Here is a 9633-nt window from a genome sequence, read left to right as displayed (position 1 = left end):
GCGAGCTATTGATCTACAACATAGATATGCAAAAACTATTAAGACTAAGTTCATGATAAATTTAAGTTCAATTAATCAAATTACTAGTGAACTCCCACTTAAATTAACATCCCTCAAGTTATCTAAGTGATACGTGATCCAAATAAACAAACCCATGTCGGATCATCACGTGAGATGGGGTAGTCATCAATGGTGAACATCTCTATGTTAATCATATCTACTATATGATTCACGTTCGACCTTTTGGTCTCCAGTGTTCCGAGGCCATGTCTGTACATGCTAGGCTCGTCAAGTTTAACCCAAGTATTCTGCATGTGTAAAATTGTCTTACACCCGTTGTATGTGAACGTAGAGTCTATCACACCCGATCATCACGTGGTGTCTCGAAACGACGAACCGTAGCAATGGTGCATACTCAGGGAGAACACTTACCTTGAAATTTAGTGAAGGGGTCATCTTATATTGCTACTGTCGTTCTAAGAAAAATAAGATGCATATAAGATAAACATCACATGCAATCAAAATATGTGACATGATATGGCCATCATCATCTTGTTCTTTTGATCTCCATCTCCAAAGCATCGTCATGATCTCCATCGTCACCGGCTCGACACCTTGATCTCCATCGTTGCGTCGTGGTCATCTCACCAACTATTACATGGCGTTTTCATTTCATACAATAAAGAGACAACCATAAGGCTCCTGCTGGTTGCCTGATATCTTACAAAACATGATCATCTCATACAATAACGTATATCACATCATGTCTTGACCATATCACATCACAACATACCCTGCAAAAACGAGTTAGACGTCCTCTACATTGTTGTTGCAAGTTTTACATGGCTGCTACGGGTTTCTAGCAAGAACCATTCTTACCTACGGCAAAAACCACAACGGTGATTCGTCAAGTTTGCTGTTTTAACCTTCTTCAAGGACCGGCCGTAGTCAAATTCGATTCAACTAAAGTAGGAGAAACAGACACCCACCAGCCACCTTTATGCAAAACTAGTCGGATGTCAGCCGGTGGAATCGGTCTCATGTGCATGGACATGTAAGGTTGGTCTAGGCCGCTTCATCCCACAATACCGCCGAATCAAAATAAGACGTTGGTGGTAAGCAGTATGACTATCACTGCCCACAACTCTTTGTGTTCTACTCGTGCATATCATCTACGCATAGACCTGGCTTGGATGCCACTGTTGGTAAACGTTTCATGGAAAACAAAAAATTCTACGCACACACAATGATCTATCCATGGAGATGCATAGCAACGAGGGGGAGAGTGTGTCTATGTACCCTTGTAGACCGTAAGCGGAAGCATTTCACAACACGGTTGATGTGGTCGAACTTCTTCGCGCTCCAACCGATCAAGTACCGAACGCATGGCACCTCCGCATTCTGCACACGTTCAGCTCGGTGACACCCCTCGCCTTCTTAATCCAGCAAGATGTCGAGGTAGTAGATGAGTTCCGTCAGCACGAACACGTGGTGACAATGATCGTGAAGTGATCTTCGCAGGGCTTCGCCTAAGCACTACGAAAGTATGACTGGGGGTGTAAACGATGGAGGGGGGCGCCACACAAGGCTAACAATTGATCAGTTATGTGCTAGGCGCCCCCTCCCACATATATATAGGTGGGAGGGAGGGATGAGCACCCAAAGGAGGCGCCCAAGTAGGAGGAATCCTACTAGGGGTCCCTCCCAAGCCGTGCCCTCCCTTTCGTTATTTGGAGTGCGGGGAAAGGCATGGGGGGGTGGCGCACCGGCCCCCCTTTCCTTTCTCTCATGAGAGGGAAAGACGAGAGGGGCTAGCCCTCCCCCTTTTCCTTCCCTAGGGCTGGCCAAACAAGGTAGGGGGCACACCAGCCCCCTTGTGGGCTGGTCTATCCCCTCCTTTGGCCCATAAGGCCCATAACTTGCCGGGGGGGGGGGGGGTGCCCGGAACCCCTTCCGGTGACCCGGTTCCTTCCCGGTACGTCCCGAAACACTTCTAGTGTCCAAATACCATCGTCCTATACATCAATTTTTACCTCTCGACCATTTCGAGACTCCTCGTCATCTCCGTGATCTCATCCGGGACTCCGAACAACACTCGGTCACCAAAACATATAACTCATATAACAATATATCATCAACGAACGTTAAGCGTGCGGACCCTACGGGTTGGAGAACTATGTAGAGATGACCAAGACACCTCTCCAATCAATAACCAATAGCGGAACCTGGATGCCCATATTGGCTCCTACATATTCTACGAAGATCTTTATTGGTCGAACCGTTATGACAACATATGTAATTCCCTTTGTCCATCGGTATGTTACTTGCCCGAGATTCGATCGTCTGTATCTCTATACCTAGTTCAATCTCGTTACCGGCAAGTCTCTTTACTCGTTCCGTAATTCATCACCTCGTGACCAACTCCTTAGTCATTTGCTTGCAAGTTTATGATGTGTATTACCGAGAGGGCCCAGAGATACCTCTCCGATACTCGGAGTGACAAATCCTAATCTCGATCGATGCCAACTCAACAAACACCTTCAGAGATACCTGTAGAGCATCTTTATGATCACCCAGTTATGTTGTGACGTTTGATAGCACACAAGGTATTCTTCCGGTATCCAGGAGTTGCATAATCTCATAGTCGAAGGAATATGTATTTGACATGAAGAAAGCAATAGCAACAAAACTGAACGATCATTATGCTAAGCTAACGGATGGGTCTTGTCTATCAAATCATTCTCCTAATGATGTGATCCTGTTATCAAATGACAACACATGCCTATGGTTAGGAAACCTTAACCATCTTTAATCAATGGGCTAGTCTAGTAGAGGCTTACTAGGGGCACGGTATTTGTTTATGCATTCACACATGTATTTAGGTTTCCGATCAATACAATTGTAGCATGAATAATAAACCTTTATGAGGAATAAGGAAATATAAAATAAAAACATTATTATTGCCTCTAGAGCATATTTCCTTCAGTCACACGAACCTCACTATGTGTGGGGACTTTGCGGTTTTTGAGGCAAATGCCACATCAAAGTTGTGCATTAGGTATTCAAAACATCACAACCACACACCTCACCATATATATGTTCTGGCACACATGCAAGCGATGGTTGTTGTCCTATGGCACTCACTCGCACGGTTATCGGTGATGCTTCCATCTGTCGGCCTGCTTGCACTACAAAAAAATACACTTCCGTGATGATACGTGTTTGTCACAGAAGGTCACGTTTTCTGTCATGCATGTACATCCATGATGATTTTATGACAGAATCAAGATAGTCATACCTGTGCTATCGTAGAAGTGTTCCATGACATTACCAAAATTATCATCATGGAAGTGTCCACTTCCATGACGATAAATCATGCCTCATAGAAGTGCTTTCGTCAAGGGTGACCGACATGTGGCATCCACCGTAACGGGTCGCTGTTAAGCTATTGGGTTCCGGTTTGGATCCGATAACCCGTTAACATCCCGGACCAATGGCGATTTTCCACGTGTAAAATCATCATTGGCGGGAAGAAACACGTGTCGGCTCACCGTTGGGACAAATGTCATCCACTCATTGGATAGAAGACGCCAATGATACATCCACAAGTGGCACGGCCCAAAAGAGGCCCATTCCTGTGAAAAGGCCGGCCCGTTTGACTTGGTCAAAAGATAGCGGGCCGGCCCCCGGAAAGCCTGTTAACGGCCTGTTCGCGCTTAGCCCATTTACAGCCCGCTAACCCAGGGCCCGTTACGGCCTATCCGAATTAGGCCCAGTAGCATCATCTGGGCCGTCCAATATGATTCTAGCCCGTTGTAACTTTCAACCCATGTATGGCCCATGACGTCTTTCGGCCCATATAAGGTACTTTGTAACTCTTGGCCCATTAACGGCTCATGGTGAAACTGGCCCGTAATGAACGATATATCGCTTTATACCCATTAATGGCCCATTATTCCATCGGGCCGTTTCAAGCCCATGTTATCTTTCGGCCTTCTCAGGGCCTATTTATTCTTGGGCTCATTTCCAGCATTCGGTTACTTACGGCCTGTTACTGGCCTTTTCTGCTTGTGGGCCAAATTCAGACCATGGTTACAGTCGTCCCGTTTGTGGCCCATTAATCCGTTGGGCCGTTTTCATAGCGTCATCAAATACGGCGATTAATGACGGGCCATTATGGTTGGCCCATGAACGGATGATTCCAACTCTAGCCCGTTTACGACCCATAATGTGGTCCGTTATTGGCCCATGTTTGGCCAATCGATCATACGACCCGTAGAAGGCCCATTGATGCTACTCCCCATAAGAGGCCCATTGTTTCTATGTCTCGTAGAAGGTGCATTGTTTCTACGGCCTGTAGGAGGCCCAGGGTCACTACAGTAAATATGTAGCCCATGGTTATTGTGGCCTAGTTTTAAAAAATAGGTTATTGCGGCCACTAGCAAACCGCAGAAAAAGAACTGCACTGACTACAAGCAAACAAATAAACAAGACAACAAGGAAATAAATAAGCAAGCAAATTACGCCAGGCTATCATGACTATTACATATATTACATCCACTGGGCATCAAAGTTCGCCATCAGTGCAAATATAGGGAACAAAGCAGCATATCACATACACTGGTTGTCAACATTGGCGACCAGTGCAAATAAACGCCGTAGCAAAACAAATCTAGAACTGAAACCACTTCAGAAGAGCTCAAGAAACAATATCCTGGGTACCCATAATGCTGGCAAGATGCTTAGCAAGCTTATTAACTTTCTCTTGTTTAGCGCTTAAATCCTCCAACGCTTGCTGTTGCACAAGAAAGTATGCATCTGAATTCTGCAGGGACTTCCTCAGTCCTTCGGCTTCTTGCCGCAGCACAGCTGACTGATGCCTTTCAGCTTGTAGCTGAGACTGAAGAAGCCGAAGTGATTCAGGCAGCGAGTTCGAAGAGCTTGTGCCAGCGGTACTGGCTAGTAACTCGAACACTACATCAACGCAGGACTGTGGGGTTTTCTCACTGTCTACAAGATCGTTTTTATCACCTTTCTTGGAGACTAACAGGGTTGTCTCACTATCTTGAACCTTATCTGCATTACTTTCTCTATCATTGCATAGTGGGGTGCTCTTCTCCAATATTCTGTTCGCATACTACAAGAGAAACAAGCAAACACATCACAGGTTTAGCATGTAGTATATGAAACTCATTTTGGTAAACCGGTTCGGTAGTAAGGTGGACAGGATAACATCATGAAAAAAACATATATCTATGTACTACGGTCACTGTATTGTCCATATCATTCTAGTTTATGTTGCCAAATCAAGATAGAGACACAATTCAACTCATATATTTTTAAGACACAGCAACATAGGCAGAATATAAGTGTGAGAAACTACACAACATTGGCAACACTTGTAATGTGCATCAGATGAGAACATAACTGTTTATACAACTAAAACTGAAATCAACATAGAGCAAGAAGTTAGAACAACAATCCAGTTAAAGAAATAGGTTTAAAACATACATGTTGCGCCATTAGAGTTTCAATTGGATCCTTTAAATTTGGAAGTAGTTGCTATGAGTAAATACAGTGATGCAACAACAAAGGAGTATGGACCATATATAGCTACGGAATCTGACGTGAGAACAGTTGCCCTTCTGCTTTAAACGTGGAGTTTGGGATCGCTGTGGTGGTCTTCGTGCTTTGGGCACTGCAGTTGCTTTACAAACTTCTCGTGTGGGGGTACTCTGTGGTGGACATGGTGCTGTGTCAACTAGAAGTGGGTTACTATCCGCTGGGGTTGGGGTTAGATGGGTTGTAGCTGGTTCTCTGTCCAACAGTGTAAGTGTGCAATCTGGAAGAGTCTCGATTATGTGTGGTGGGGCTAGTTCGTGGGCCAGTACAACCATGGTTCTATCTGCATCGATGGGTAGCATCGTATTTTGTGAAGAACGGGTTTTTGCTCCCTTAGATACTGCCATCACCCCCTCCAATTCAAATGGCTGATAAACAAGAAAAGAAATTGAATGTACAGACATTGTATGATAGACAGATGTGGTAATTCACATATATGTTGTCTAACCAAACAGGACAGCATGACACAATTTCACATATATGATGCCTAACTAAACATGATAGCATGACACAGTTACAGATATATGATGGATAACTTAACAGGATATAATGGCATAATTCAACGTGTGATGAGTATCTAAACAGGATGACATGACAAAACTATATTATGTCTTTCTAAAATAGGTTGAGATGAAATAATTCACATACATGTTGTCCAAGTATACAGGATGGCATGATATAATTGACATAGTTGATTCATATACTAAGCAGATGGCACTCGCATGTATGATCTCTAAACTAAGCAGATGGAATTCAATATTGTGCATATGATGTCTAAACTAAGCAATGCAAGACACCATATGTATGATATGAGAAATACAAACATTGCAACTTAGAGCATACACCTCAGGTGGGATATAGGACTGGTCATCTATCTCTGAATCCTCTTCTGAGGAGCTACCTGTAACCATCGAGATATATGCTTCAATAGGTACCATTTCCTGCTCTGAAGACCTTATTTTCACTCCTGATTTTTCCATAACCGGCTCAAATGGCTGATACACATGAAGAGTAGTTCAATATACACAGATTGTCGACAAATGGAATACGTAATGAAAAAAAGATGGCATGAGATAATTCACATATATGATGCCTGGCTACATGGCGGTGCATAATTCACATATATGATAACTGGCTGGAAAACATGGCATTGCATAATTCACATATCTGATATAGAAAGCAAACAGGAGGCATTCACACAAAGCATGTCTAATCTAAGCAGATGGCATGGCAATGCAAGACACCATATGCATGATATGAGCAATATAACCCTGCCAAGTTAGTGCATGCACCTCGGGGGCGGGGGGGGGGGGGGATACGATTGGTCATCTGTCTCGGAATCCTCCTCTGAGGAGCTATCTGTAACCAGCAAGAAATCTGCATCGACAGGTAGCACTGACTGCTCAGAAGACCTTGTTTTCACTCCAGATTTTCCCATGACTGACTCAAATGGCTGATGCACAGGAAGAGTAGATGAATGTATAAACATTGTTAACAAATGGAATACATTATGAAGAAAAATATGGCACGATACAATTGACATATACGATGACTGGCTAAACTGGATGGCATTGCCTGATTTACGTATATGATGCCTGGCTAAAGAAGATGGCATTGCATAATTCCCATATACTCCCTCCATTCCTAAATATTTGTCTTTTTAGAGATTTCAAATGGACTACCACATATGGATGTATATAGACATATTTTAGAGTGTAGATTCACTCATTTTGCTCCATATGTAGTCACTTTGTTGAAATCTCTAAAAAGACAAATATTTACGAACGGTGGGAGTATGATATAGAAACCAAACAGGTGGCATTCACACAAAGCAAATATAAACTAAGCTGATGACATATAAGATGTATAATGTAAGCAATGCGAGGCGCCATATGCATGATATGACCAACATCAGCATGTCAGGTTAGAGCAAACACCTCAGGTGGTAAATAGGAGTGGTCGGCTCCCTCTGAATCCCCATCTGAACAGTTATCTTCCTCTGGAATACAATCTGGAATGGCGGGAGGGGGGGCACTTCGCCCACCATGGAGCGGCGTCTGCATGACATTATATTCCCACGCAACGGTCTTCTCTTTTTCTCTACATGTTCAGTATGATTGTGTACAATAACTGACATGCATAATAAAAAATAGTTAGATTATGTAAGGCCTAAGGGGTGCATGCAGAAATCAAGACTGATGGTAGCAAACGAGTGGATAGATCCAAAACTAATGATAGCAGGTAGATTATAGTTTCAGTTTAAAAAGATAGACAATGGATCATCTACTGTTTGTTGCCCACCCAACACGAACCACATAGAAGACCCCAGATGAACCAGATAGTAGACAGATACTATTTGTTGTTGCCTCGATATGTGCCCCACACGCATTTTAAAACTCAAGTTTGAACGATAAAGTAGCAGGTAATAATAACTGATGTATAACGTAAGCAAACACGAAAGAGTGCGACCTCTCTTCCAGAACTGTGTAGTCCTCAGGTTCATCTACTCAGTCGATGATGGTAATGTAGTTGGCGTGGCTGCCGGCAACGGGGAAGATGGTCTGAGGCTGCTAAAGAAAGTCTGCAGGGGGAATCTTTGCTGCAGTGAATGCTTCCGTCGATGGTGCACCTCAGGTGGGGTGGATGACGGCACGACAGGAGCAGGACATAACACACAGAGTTTTCTTTGACGCCTATCTGAAAATGAAGTAAATCTGTAAGGTCTCCTTAGAATCAGAGGATTCTATAAACGCAGGGACAGGGAAAACACAGTAATAGGATAGGAATGCACGTGCAAAACAGAGCATTTGCAAACATAGTATTTCTGTCAACCTGGGTGTTTGGTTCACATGAATTGGAAGAATACAGGAATGGAGAATCATGGTCAAATAAAAGTCAAACCATGTGAAAATGAAAAAATAAGAATCTTATTATGCCAATAATGCAATTAGTCCTATTCTTCGTGCATATTAATTTGAAAAGGACGTCCAAGTGGATATTAAAATTCCTACGTTTTTTCTTTGAAATAGACACCAAAGGAAAAAAAATCCTCCAGTCTTGCTTTGCTCCACTCCTTCTAACCAAATGCATGAATAGTAGTACCATAGTATTTCCATAGCAAAGGATCTCTGAGGGATCGACATGAATGCAGAGTAATAAAGTGATGCGACGAGTGTACAACCTCCTTGGCATAGCCTTGTCGACCTCAGCATCATTGGGTTGGACATGGAGGATGGTGATGCTGGTGTGACTGTCGGAGGCGGGGAAGAAGATCTGAGGCCTCTGGAAACGGCGCCAAGGGTACTGCTCCGCTGTGATGGACGGTTCCGTTGTTGGAGCAGCTCCGGTGAAGTGTACGGCGGTGAGGCTGAAGCAGAACAAGACAAACATCATTAATCTGCAGTGGGACTCAAATATCATCTGCAATAGATGATGTAAAATACATCACCAAAAAGTGCTAGATGTAAAACGCATCAGCCGCGCCACGGCCGCTCTGATAGTTGCTGTAAATACTGTTCACTTTGAAATTAACTAAAGAAACTGAACTTTATAGTCGAAACTGAATTTTACTATCGAAACTGATTGAACTAGTAGCAGAGCATTGCGATAGATGTTTAGGGCGTTCGAGCACTAGTAGCAGAGAAGCAGTGATCTAAATCAGCAGCCGCTCGAGCAGGGAACAGACTAGCAGAGAGCAAGTCGTGCAGCAGCATCGCGAGTGAGTGCTAAAGCAGCAACTCCTGTAGCCGCCGGAGGTCGTGCAGCAGCAGCAGTAGGGCGAGCGAGAGCAAGAGCAGAGCAGCAGCACGAACGAGAGCAAGAGCGGAGCAGCAGCGCGACCGACAGCAATAGCAGAGCAGAGCAGCAGCACGAACGAAAGCAAGAGCAGTGCAGCAGCGCGACCGACAGCAAGAACAGAGCCGCAACACGAGCAAGTGCCAGAGCAGCACCAGTGCGAGCCGAGAGCCGGGGCAGCTGCAGCTAGTGCCAGTGTGGAAGTCTCCACCGCGG

This window comes from Triticum urartu, chromosome 2A (assembly GCF_056163025.1).
Source record: "Triticum urartu cultivar PI428250 chromosome 2A, HENAU_Tu73, whole genome shotgun sequence".
Classification (NCBI taxonomy): domain Eukaryota; kingdom Viridiplantae; phylum Streptophyta; class Magnoliopsida; order Poales; family Poaceae; genus Triticum; species Triticum urartu.
Note: the sequence above shows the minus strand (reverse complement) of the source record.